Below are 13,602 nucleotides of genomic sequence, written 5' to 3' on the forward strand. Positions count from 1 at the left end.
TCACTCAGCACTGCTTCGGGTCCCTGTTATCTCCTCTGTCCTTCATGCCCTGGAAGATTTTGACAAATGTTTTGGCATTTCAAAAACTGCAACGTAGTTCTGATAGCATGGATTCCTCTCCCCATACAGTGATCAGATCCTGTACCTCCCGTTTGGTCCATGCTGGAGCTCTTTTGTGGTTCTGGGACTCCATCATGGTCACCTCTGTTGATAGCTCTGCACTCACCTGCAGCTTGCCACGCTGGCCAAACAGGAAATTGAAATTCAAAAGTTCGTGGGCCTTTTCCTATATACCTGGCCAGTGCATCTGAGTTGAGAGTGCTGTCCAGAGTGGTCACAATGGAGCACTCTGGGATAGCTCCCGGAGGCCAATACCGTCTAATTGTGTCCACAGTACCCCAAATTCGACCCGGCAAGTCCGATTTCAGCACTAATCCCCTTGTCAGGGGTGGAGTAAGGAAATCATTTTTAAGAGCCCTTTAAGTCGAAAAAAAGGGCTTCGTTGTGTGGACGGGTGCAGGGTTAAATCAATTTAACGCTGCTAAATTTGACCTCCACTCCTAGTGTAGACCAAGGCTCAGAGTGTTAGGGCACATGTCAGCATGCAGGTATGTGACACTACATGGGATTGTGTACTAATGTCCTGGAGCTTGGAGTCATCAGATAGGAATGCCATTACAAGCCAATCTGTCCTCCAAAATTATGTAATGCAGGTTTTCTTGGAAGAATTAAAAAATGTCACTTTTGTTTAAGAGTTGGCCAGAGTCCAACTGTGTTATGGATGCCTTTGTCCTGCAATGAAACACAGGCTTGCTGTATACCTTTCCACCAATTCCACTGATCCCCATAGTGATTTCCAAGATCAGAAGAGACAAAGCTGTGATCATTCTGGGGGTTTCATACTGGCCAAGGCAGTTTTGGTTGATATCTACTACAGATGGTTCATTCAGTCTCTGATCCAGCTCTCAGATTTCCTGGGTTTGATCACTTAGCATCACAACCAGATGCTCAATCCAAGCCCAAAATCATTGCACCTGACATCGTGGCTGTTGTGTGCCTAAGCACCATAAACAGGCACTGCTCCCTACATGTCCAGGAAATCCTGATACAAAGGAAAACATTTCACAGAAAAACATTCTTCCAAGTAGAGGAGGTTCTTGATATGGGCAGCCCAAAAAGGCCTGGATATGATCCAGGCCTCAATGCCAAAGATCTTTGACTATTTACTGCACCTCAAACAGGATTTTTTGGGGGGGAGGGGATTTAGCTTTATTAGAACCCGTCTTGCAGTGATCTCAGCTTAGCACCCACCTGTGCAAATATGCTCAGTTTTTTTCATTCCACAGTATCAAAGTTTCTTAAAGGGCTACTACACACTTGCACACCAGTAGAGAGCCCACTTCTGCCTGGGTTCTCCAATATTGTTCTCTTGAGACTTAAGAAGCCTCCTTTGGAGCCTCTCGGAACGCTGCTTGCACCTCTCCAGTCTGAAGACTGTTGTAGGAGCTATCACTTTGGCTGGAAGAATGAGTGACCCTCCCCGTACAGCATTTGATAGGGGCAAAGTAGTGCTGAAACCTCATCTACAGTTCATCACCATGGTGGTCTCAGAACTTCATTGTCACCAATCAACCAGCTTGTCTTCTTTCTGAAATCACACTCAACACCAGGAGAAAAGTAACTGCATACACTAGATGTGTCTAGAATTCTGTTTTATTACATGGACAGGAACAACAGTTCAGACTGTTGGCCCATCTATTTCTGGCTATAGCTCTAAATCTATAGATTCTAAAGATAAGGCCATCTCATCTAAAAGAATATCAAAATAGATTGCATCTTTTTCTGTTAGCAGTTGGAGAATGTACATCTCCTACTGAACATCAAGGCTCACTCCCTCAGAGTTCAGGTGACATCTGCCTGCTTTCAGAAATTTGCCAGTATCTGAGATCTGCAAGGCTGTGGGATGGAGTAAGCCACTGACCTTTCTCAAATACTATGACTTCAACTTTGCAGTCGAGTGAGATGCCAAATTCAGGAGAGCAATTCTACTATGGCTGTTTGACTGAAATTTGTCATGCACACCATTTTGAGGGGATACTGCTTGCCAGTCACCTACAGTGAGAGCAACAGTAACATAGTTGAAGAACAACAGTTACTTACACTACAGTAACTAACTGTGGTTCTTTGAGAAGTTGGTGGTGTGGATCCTATGACTTCTGTTCCATCCCAACTTTTCAGAGTTTTGAGCTACCATGGCATTAAATTGCGAGGGAGGGTTGAGGTCACTCCTCTAGAGAGCAAAGGTGGCAGGGTACATGCCCAATAGATATTGCCATTTAAAAAAAAAATTTCATCTTGCACACAAGATGCATATGCACCTACTATGGGATCCACACTGACTATGACATCTTGAAGAACCACTATTACAGTAGAGTAAGTAACCATTTTTCACTTACTATATGAAGTAAATTATTACATTTTTGTAAGGATTTTTGGATGAACAGATACAGGGATAGAGAAGCGTAGAACTACTTTTGAGGAAAATAAATTGCAGTTCATTTGATCAGACTTTGCACAAGTATATTAAAAAGTCCATTTCCCAAATTTTTTTTACATGTCTGTTATTTCTTTAGTCATTAGTAGTTATGACTTTACCCCATGGAAACTATTTTGTGAAGAATAAATTTCCCTTCATGCTGATGGTCAATTATAGCTTCCTGTGAATAGTCAAAGTAGGCATTTTTTTCAGATGCACATGCATGAAGAGCACATTTGTTCAAAATTTTCTGTCTTGTTTATTCTTTAAAGCTGTGCAAATGGCAGTCTTTAGCTTCTTAAGTGTAAGCAATAAGCATTAACATTTTTAATAACTAATTTAGTTTTTTCTGAGGTGCCACCATTGTAAGACAAGCAGGTTGACTTCTAGTCAGGAAAAGCATTTAGGTTGCCATCCCTACTTTTGGATAAATTATTCTTCATCAAGATGAAGTACTTAAGTAAAACATCTGAATTAAGATGTCAGTTGTTGCTGTGTCTGATGAGGTCTGGAAGGACCTATGATGCTAATAAAGGACAATATAGCAGCTGTGAACAAGAGTGCTTTATTCTATCTGAACTTGGCAAGATTGTGACGTTTAATATGGACTCTAGGACTCATTATTCTTGTAGTTTGTCACCTTTGAAATTAGACTATTGCAATGTGCTTTACATGGAAATGTAACTGTGGATTTGGAGGTCTTGCTTCTCTTTCCGGTGAGCTGAGTTGCTAAATCCTTTGAAAGCTAGAAGTGCTCCTTCGATCCCTCCTAAGCCTCTCTTAAAAAGAAAGAGTAGAAACATAGATACAAAGAGGGATCCTCCAGCAGGCTCCTATCTTGTGTGTCAGATGTTCTAGCCCATAATGGTTCTTATATAGTGCTCCTTATTGTGGAACCTGAGCACCTTCCAGTAGTTTATTAAGCAACATGACTACACATCTGTCATGTAGTGTTTGTTGTTTAGCTCCCTGGGGGAGAAATGTGTGTGTTGGTGTCTATTGTTTTGGTAGAGACTTTTTAATACACACCTAGCAACAGGTATATTTATGTTAGTAAAAAGACGGTCAGAGAAGTATGCCTTATGCTTGGAGTGGAAAGTGTGAAGATTTAAACCACTGGAACTTAGAAATGGGCATGCTAGATCAGATAACTTATCCACCTAGTCTAGTACCCTGCCTGAAAATGTTAAGTACTAGATGCTTCTGAGAAAGATATACAAAATCATATAGTGGCAGTTAGGAAATAACCTTACACATAGCAGGAAATTTCTTCTCCCCTGTCAACTGATGGTTGGTTTATAGAGCATAGTGTTTATATCCTCCATTTTTTAAAAATCCAGATGCTATTTTCCGTGTGTGTGTGTGTGTGTGTCTAATGTATGCTAATCCTTTTTGCAATGCTCTTTACTGCAGTGATATCTTGGGGCAGTGATTTTCATATGTTAAATAGATTTTTAACAAAGCTCACAAAGTCTATTAGCATAAATGTGTGTGACTTATGCTGTAAAGGAGTATTCCCAACTGTAGTAAAAACTTGATCATAGTCTGTGGAGAGCTGGCTGGTCACACGGTGATCCCTTTCTTTGTTTCAAGCTGCAAAATAGCCAAAAGACCATTAAAAAAATAAATACCTTCCAAATATTACTTTTATGTGTAAGTTGCTGACTAAGTTGCCATTACCACTTCCCGGTCCATCAGTACCATGATTACCACCATTTGACAGGCTCCGAACTTGGTAAACAGTTTATCTACATTCAGGGTGACAATTTTACAAAATAACTAGTTGAAACAAAAAGTTTTGTCATTTCAGAGAGCTGCAGAAACCAAAATCAAGTTTTGCTTCACATCCCTGTTACCAAACCCCCACCTCAACATGCACACATTAAGCTATTTAGGAGTTACAAGCAACATATATTAAAACTAGGGCTGTCAAACGATTTTTAAAAAATTGTGGGATTAATCAAATGAATCACATGATTAATCAATAGAATACCATTTATTTAAATATTTTTGATGTTTTCTACCTTTTCAAATATATTGATTTCAGTTACAACACAGAATACAAAGTGTACTGTGTTCAGTTTATATTTTTTTATTACAAATATTTGCACTGTAAAAAACAAAACCAAATAATATTTTTCAGTTCACCTAATACACGTACTGTAGTGCAGTCTCTTTATTGTGAAAGTGGAATTTACAATTGTAGAATTATGTACAAAAAATCTGCATTCAGAAATAAAACAATGTATAACTTTGAAGCCTACATGTCCACCCAGTCCTACTTCAGCCAGTCGCTCAGGCAAACAAGTTTGGTTACAATTTGCAGGAGACAATGCTCCTGGCTTCTTGTTTACAATGTCACCTGAAATGGAGAACAGGCGTTTGCATGGCACTGTTGTAGCTGGTGTCACAAGACATTTACGTGCCAGATGTGCTAAAGATTCATATGTCCCTTCATGCTTCAACCACCACATTGATGACAGGTTCTGATGACAGGTTCTGCTCAATAACAATCCAAAGCGGAACTGACCAACACACATTCATTTTCATCATCTGAGTCAGATGCTACCTGCAGACGGTTGATTTTCTTTTTTTGGTGGTTTGGGTTCTGTAGTTTCCACATCTGAGTGTTGCTCTTTTAAGACTTCTGAAAGCATGCTCCAAACCTCGTCCCTCTCAGATTTTGGACGGCACTTCAGATTCTTAAACCTTGAGTTGAGTGCTGTAGCTATTTTTAGAAATCTCACATTGGTATTTTGTTTGCGTTTTGTCAAATCTGCTGTGAAAGCGTTCTTAAAACAAACGTGTACTGGGTCATCATCCGAGACTGCTATAACATGAAATATATGGCAGAATGTGGGTAAAACAGAACAGGAAACATACAATTTTCCTTCAAGGAGTTCAGTCACAAATGTAATTAATGCATTATTATTTAACAAGCATCATCAGCATGGAAGCATGTCCTCTGGAATGGTGGCTGAAGCATGAAGAGACATACGAATGTTTAGCATATCTGGAACGTAAATACCTTGCAACACTGGCTACAAAAGTGCCATGTGAACGCCTCTTCTCACTTTCAGGTGATATTGTAAATAAGGAGCAGGCAGCAGTATCTCCTGTAAATGTAAACAAACTTGTTTATCTTAGCTATTGGCTGAACAAGAAGTAGGACTGAGTGGACTTGTAGGCTCTAAAGTTTTACATTGTTTTGTTTTTGAGTGCAATTATATAACAAAAATCTACATTTGAAAGTTACACTTTCACAATAAAGAGATTGCACTACAGTACTTGTGTGAGGTGACTTGAAAAATACTATTTCTTTTGATTACAAATATTTGCACTGTAAAAATGATAATCAAAATTAATAATATAAATTGAGCACTGTACACTTTGTATTCTGTGCTGTAACAGAAATCAGTGTACTTTAAAATGTAGAAAAACATCCAAAATATTTAATAAAGTTCAATTAGTATTCTATTGTATAACTGCAATTAATCGCGATTAATTTTTTTGAGTTAATCGCATGAGTTAACTGCCATTAATCAAAAGCCCTAATTAAAACGTTTTCCCCCTGCATATACTAGGCTAGGCCACAAGGTTTGACTTTTTCCAAGCAGCAAGCAATGGGTGTAAAAATCACTGAGACCATAGATATGACAAGGGCCCTGCCCTAACAAGTTTACAATCTAAATGTTCTTTAAAGTGCAAGATGCTGAAAGACATACAACCTGAGGCAGAAGGTTATGTAGTCACAAAGGCCCAGATCCACAGAGGTATTTAGGTTCCTAACTTCCATTGATTTCAGTGGAATTTAGAAGCCTAAATACCTTTGCGGATCTGGACCTAACATCAGGATTTGAGACAATAATAAATGTTGAGAGTGCAATGCAGTACTGAATGAGAAGCACACTGTGCTGTTAAGTCTTTTCTAAACTACAAAAGGTCATGCTAGAAAATCATTTATTAAACAACCCTTATTTTGAAAGTTTCCATTAGGACCGCTTTACCCCTCTTCTGGTTTAGCAGGTTAATGACTGGTAAGTTTTCAAGAACTATTTAAACTGCATTGTGATCTGTTCAGTGTAGGGACAAAACCGTGGCAGTCAAAAGTCTTAAACGGTTTCCTAGAATGATCTATTTTTTTTCATGTTAACAGAGTGACAAAGATGCTATTGTTTGTCTGAGCAATGGCATTCCCAGCCATGTAGGGTCAGTGTCCAGATGTGAATTAAAGGTGCTATAAGCACTCTTCAAAAAGAGAGTAATAAAAGTCCTTCTTCTGGCACCCAGATAAACTTGTTCCTTAGTAAAACCAACAGTGTGAGCTGGTACTAAACACAGATTATTCCACTATTCCCCTACTAACATTTAGGCTATTGCTTTATAATACAGTATGGGGTCTCTAGTGTACAGATGGAGCTATGTGCTTCATTATCAACTCTTACCAGCTCTGTTTGCACTGTGAAATATTTACTGCCAAGCACAAGTTTGAATTAGGGACCACTACCACTTGAAAGATTATGATAATCAATTATGTAATCCAGTTAAGGGTGCAAGAAGCAGTCTGTATGATTTTAGAAAAACAATCCAAGGTGAAAATGCAGATATTACAAGAGAATATGTTAACAAAAACTTATGCACAAATATTACAGCTTAATTGAGTGGACTGTCATGCTAGCTCCTTTTCCCAATGCTAATTCCAAATTTCAGCCCTTAGTGTTATGAAAACTGAGATTTTGATGATCTTTTGTTATCAGTAATCGGGGCTTCAAGTAAAATACCAAATACCATGAGGTTCGCAATAAAATCAAGAGAGTAGGCAACCATGAATGTGCAAATCTGCTCACCTCCAGAAGAAGAACACCAGAGGTCACACAAATGATTATATCTGCAACACAGGAGCATTCCAGGCATAGTACCCATCTTTCCAGACTAATTTTTCATCTGGTAAGGTGAAGGAGCTCTTTTTATGTGAAACAATGTTCACAAATATCTATTTGAATTACAAATGCTCCTTTAGATTGACTACGATTGTGACCATTATTTGCTTTTTGCAAAAAATGTGCACAGACAGGTTTATTTGCATGTATATATGGAGAACGGCTGTTCTTCAAATAAATGCCCACATATGCACAAGGCTATTCATGCGTGAACAAAGTATTATGACTCATTTTTTCATTATTTCTTATTCATTAATCACCAGCCCTCTGAGCAGGGTTGTCTCTCGTTTGTGTATGTACAACCCCTAATGCAATGGAGCCCCTATTCTGACTGAGGACTTCAGGCACTATAAGAATATAGATATTTCCAAATGAAAATTTGTTGTTCTCCTTTTTAAAAAGTGTCACCCACCCATGAAGCCCAAACGATACTACATGATTTAAGTATGGCTGATATTTTGGACCAAAAGCTCACTTGGTGTAAATCAGCATAGCTCTGTTGAAGGCTGTGAAGCTACACTGCTTTACACCAACTGAAAATCTGGTCCTTTATTTACAATGAACAATTTAACCAGCCCTATTTGTATTAATACTTTTCCATGTCTGATGGTTCACAGGCTTCTTCCTGTGCCAGCACGAGGTAGGCCATAGCTGATCCACACAGCTGGGTCACACTGAAATGTACTGGGGCTTTGTGCAGGCTCAACGGTCCATATGTGCAGCTCAGTTTTGTAGGATCAGGGTTATTCTTAAGAACGGTCTTTATTAAGCATCAGCTAATTTGATAAAGAGAAAAGACCACAAATATGTAAAGTAGGCTATAGAATTTGACCGCTGTTCATTAAAATATATCAGCAAAAGTATTGATCCATCACTGTTTAATTTCACATTTCCTTGAATTTCTTGAGAATAGTGTAAAGTTGGTGATTTTCAGCTACACTGGTCTAAGCACCTTTTGTGACAGGGTCGGGCCAGATGGCTATAGGAGAATAATAGAAGGCAGATATATTAGCCCCAGGCTAAGTAGGTCCCTTTTCCCTGGGTATGTTATACCAATAAATTAAAAACCAGCAGGATCTTATTAAAAGGGAAAAAGGCAAAATACCACATTTATTGGTACAGAATACAGAAAGAATCATAGTAAGCAGTTAGTTATAGCTATAGCATTCCATTCAATCTCATATTTATTCACACATTCATTCATACACACACACACAGGTTCTGCAAGGTTGTTATCATAGTTACCAGCCTTAGAGTTGCTCATGCCAAGCCACTGGCCAGGTAGCCTGGACATGAGGAGGGAGCAGGGCCTTGTCAGATGCTCATCGATATGCTCCTGGAAGTTGGTTTGCAGAATCAGACCCCAAAGTTCTCACTTTCTAGAGTCCATTTTTATAGGAATTTCTTCCTATGCCAGTCTATGGGAATTGCTTCATCATGCTGTTACTGAATCAATCAGCAGATAGCACATTCCTTTGACAGCTCCGTGCTGCCAGATGTTATCTTGTTCTTTGGTTCTCCCATTCTTGAGGCTGTTGGGTGGATTCCAGTCTGCCCTCCGGGCGGTCCTCTGATTATTTCCACTTGATGCCTTCTTCAGCCGATGGACACTGGATTCTTAGGCCGGCACCTCCCTGATCATTTAGTTATTATCCACACCAAGCATCCATCCACATACATCCTCTATCTCTATTTTAATCACAATTGTTAATACAACAAAAGGGCGGGGAGTCTCTGGGTGCTGTTTCGGTTGTTACAGAGTATTGCTTTGAGTCTCTCTGTGTGTGAATTGCTTTGAGAACAGACTCTGTCTTAGAATGTACTAACGCAATTAGCAGCTTGCAAGTTTCACACATAGGGGGAGAGAAACAGTACCAAAACCCAAGAGACCTCTTAATTAGTAATACCCTGGAATTTAAACTATGGGGAATCAAATTCATTTGTGATTTTAATACAGAACTTCTTTAATATGATCCAACAGGTAAGGTAACAGAGAAGGTTCCAGAACAATCAGGAACCTTCTGGAGACAATTAAGACAGGCTGATTAGAACACCTGCAGCCAATCAAGAAGCTGCTAGAATCAATTAAGGCAGGCTAATCAGGGCACCTGGGTTTTAAAAAGGAGCTCACTTCAGTTTGTAGTGTGTGTGTGAGGTGCTCGAAGCAAGAGGCACTAGGACCTGAGAGTGAGAACGCGGACTGTTGGAGGACTGAGGTGTACAAGCATTATCAGACACTAGGAGGAAGGTCCTGTGGTGAGGATAAAGAAGATGTTGGGAGGAGGCCACGGGGAAGTAGCCCAGGGAGTTGTAGCTGTCGCACAGCTGTTCCAGGAGGCACTCTAGACAGCTGCAGTCCACAGGGCCCTGGGCTGGAACCCGGAGTAGAGGGCGGGCCCGGGTCCCCTCCAAATCTTCCCAACTCCTGGTCAGACACAGGAGGAGTCGACCTGGACTGTGAATTCAGAAAAATGGCCAAGCTGAGGGCTGCCGTAAAGCTCCAAGGCGAGCAAATCCGCCAATAAACGCAAGACCCACCAAGGAAGAGCAGGAACTTTGTCACACTTTATATTGGTGAAACTGCATCTAAGTAGGAGTGTATGTATGTCTTGGGGTGGGGGAGGTTGTACCATTTAAACTATGCCAATACATGGAAGTGATACAACTTGTGTGTAGTCAAGCCCAGGGTGATTATTTTGCAAAAAGCACATCAGTGGTCAAGCAGCATAAATAAATAGTCTTGAACTCAGAAAGTAATCCCTTGTGATCATGAAGTTGTAGAATCATAGAATATCAGGGTTGGAAGGGACCTCAGGAGGTCATCTAGTCCAACCCCCTGCTCAAAGTAGGACCAATCCCCAAGTAAATCATCCCAGCCAGGGCTTTGTCAAGCTTGACCTTAAAAACTTCTTTGGAAGGAGATTCCACCACCTCCCTAGGTAACGCATTCCAGTGTTTCACCACCTTCCTAGTGAAAAAGTTTTTCCTAATATCCAACCTAAACCTCCCGCACCGCAACTTGAGACCATTACTCCTTGTTCTATCATCTGCTACCACTGAGAACAGTCTAGATCCATCCTCTTTGGAACTACCCTTTCAGGTAGTTGAAAGCAGCTATCAAATCCCCCCTCATTCTTCTCTTCCGCAACAATCCCAGTTCCCTCAGCCTCTCCTCATAAGTCCATGCTATCAGACTAACAAATTTATTTGGGCATAAGCTTTATTTGCCCAAATAAATTTGTTAGTCTCTAAGGTGCCACAAGTACTCCTAGGGGTGTTTTTGTTTTTGTGGGTTTTTTTGCTGATACAGACTAACATAGCTACCACTCTGAAACCTGTCTCCATGCTATCAGAGTGATTGCTTATTACAGTGTTTCCTGCCATGACAATGCTCTCAGGTTAATCAGTTAGAGGGTGAGATGAGAAAGCAATAGGCAGAAAGATTGAAAAGAAAAAACAGAATTGAAGTGGGAGATGAACATGTGGTGTTGGTAGACCAAGTGCCAGCTCTTGCCAAGGTTGTAGGTGTCAGCTGAGCACTAACAAATTCATAGCTGGAAACCAGTCAAGCTCACCTGCATGTTAGTATTGTTCAATATAGATGTTAGATTTCTAAAAATGTGTTTAGTGTTTAAACTCTATAAAATGCTTGTAAATTGCTGCATGCATTAATCTTATATTCAGAAAAGGGGCAACAAAATAATTAGGGGTTTGGAATGGCTTTTGTATGAGGAGAGATTAATAAGACTGGGACTTTTGCACCTTGGAAAAGAGACAACTAAGTGGGGATACGATAGAGGTCTATAAAATCATAACTGGTGTGGAGAAAGTAAATAAGGAAGTGTTATTTACTCCTTCTCATAACACAAGAACTAGCAGCCACCAAATGAAATTAATAGGCAGCAGGTTTAAAACAAACAAAAGGAAGTATTTTGTCACACAACGCATAGTCAACCTGTGGAACTCCTTGCCAGAAGATGTTGTGAAGGCCAAGATTATAACAGGGTTCAAAAAGAACTAGATAAATTCATGGAGGATAGGTCCATCAATGGCTATTAGCCAGGATGGGAAGGGATGGTGTCCCTAGCCTCTGTTTGCCAGAAACTGGGAATGGGCGACAGGGGATGGATCACTTGATAATTACCTGTTTTGTTCATTTCCTCTGGGGCACCTGGCATTGGCTGCTGTCAGAAGACAGGATACTGGGCTAGATGGACCTCTGGTCTGACCCAGTTTGGCTGTCCTTATGTTCTTAATCTTACTTGTAATGTCTGTTTTCAGAGTAGCAGCCGTGTTAGTCTGTATCGCAAAAAGAAAAGGAGTACTTGTGGCACCTTAGAGACTAACACGACTGCTACTCTGAAACCTGTCATTATGCAAGGCACTAATTTAGCCATATGGAGTGGAACTTACGCTCAAATAAATTTGTTAGTCTCTAAGGTGCCACAAGTACTCCTTTTCTTCTTGTAATGTCTGTATCCCATGCCTATAAGGTAGTATGTAAGTTTTGCTTAAAACAGTAAAAATTCCTGCTCTGAACTTGTGAACCCAGGCAGGAGAAGTGGTTCTCCTGCCCACTAAGAAGCATTATCGAAACTAAATGGGCCATTGTGGAACATCATAATACAAAGACTGGGTTAGTGGCCCTCTCAGACCCAGGAAGGTGCTACGTGCAAGAAGGCTCATCCCATCAGCATGGATGCTGGAAGAAGGAAATAAAGATTGCTGACATGAACATTTTTCATCTCTTTGTTTTCTGGATTGTCACAGGGCTGAAGGTAGGAAGCAAAAGCAGAAATGCCAAGAGTCAACCTGAGTTTGCCCTGAAAGACATTCAATGCTGACAGATTACTACAACTCTGTCACCTTTTGGAACCAGAGGCTGTAACTTATTTATGTATATATGTTTGACTGCTTTAACCTGCAAATAACACTCTCATTTCTTTTTCCTAGTTAATAAATCCTTTATTGGTTTACTATAGGCTTGGATACAAACATGGTCTTTGGTGTGAGATCTGAGGTACAAATTGACCTGGGGTTAGTTGACTGGTCCTTTGGGACTGGAAGTAACCTGAATCTTTTGTGATCTTTGGTGTGTGGCAACCAGCTATCACTCAGTCCAGTTTGCCTTTGTGGCAAGATAGCCTGGAATGCCCAAGGCGATTGTCTGAGACTCCATAATAAGACTGTCATCGTGCTTCAAGAGTTCACGTTTGTTAATGCGTTGGTGAAATATGATTATAGAACACACTGTTTTGGGACATTTGCCCTGCTTTTTGACAGTCTGCCCTAAGGTTACCATTCACACGGTGAATCACTCCAGACTGCATGACAAGAAGAAAGGGAAAGCGAAAGAGAAACAACAAGAGAATAGACACAAGTTTACCTCCCCTTCAATTTATTCTAGTTTCCACATTTTGTTACTTTTCCCTGGGGAGAAAAGTGATTCTGAAAGAAGGAATAAAGGTGAGTAATGGGACTTCTGACGTATCATGTCCCTGAGGGAAGAAGCACCACTACGTTTATTTTCCAATTCAAGCATTGTACTATGGACAGAATATAAGTAGATTTCCAGAGCTATGTAATGAGTTCTCCACAGACCTTCTCAAAGCAATTGTTGACATATCCTGTAATCTGACTTAGGGCTTCTCCCGCAAGGTCCAGAGCGGTCTCAACTCTCATTGACTGTGGAAGCTGAGGGTTCTCAGCCCTTTGCATAAGTAAGGCCTAATATATGAGGTGAAACAGAAAAAAGAAATGCGTGGTACAGGAACTCCTCATTTAAAGTCGTCCCGGTTAACGTTGTTTCGGTGTTACATTGCTGATCAATTAGGGAACATGCTCTTTTAAAGTTGTGCAGTGCTCCCTTATAATGTCGTTTGGCAGCTGGCTGCTTTGTCCACCGCTTGCAGGAAGAGCAGCCTGTTGCAGCCAGATGGTGGGGGCTTGGAACCAGGGTGGACCGGCAGCCCCCCTATCAGCTCCCTGCTACCTTAAGTTCCCTGTGTGGCAGCCGCCCAGCAAGCTATCAATTGCCAGCAGTTCAGCTGTCTCTCCCGCCACTGCCACGTGCTGTTCCTGCCCTCTGCCTTGGAGCTGCTCCGAGAGCCTCCTGCTTGCTCTGTG

This window comes from Lepidochelys olivacea (genome assembly GCF_965140295.1).
Source record: "Lepidochelys olivacea isolate rLepOli2 genome assembly, chromosome: 5".
Taxonomy (NCBI): Eukaryota; Metazoa; Chordata; order Testudines; family Cheloniidae; genus Lepidochelys; species Lepidochelys olivacea.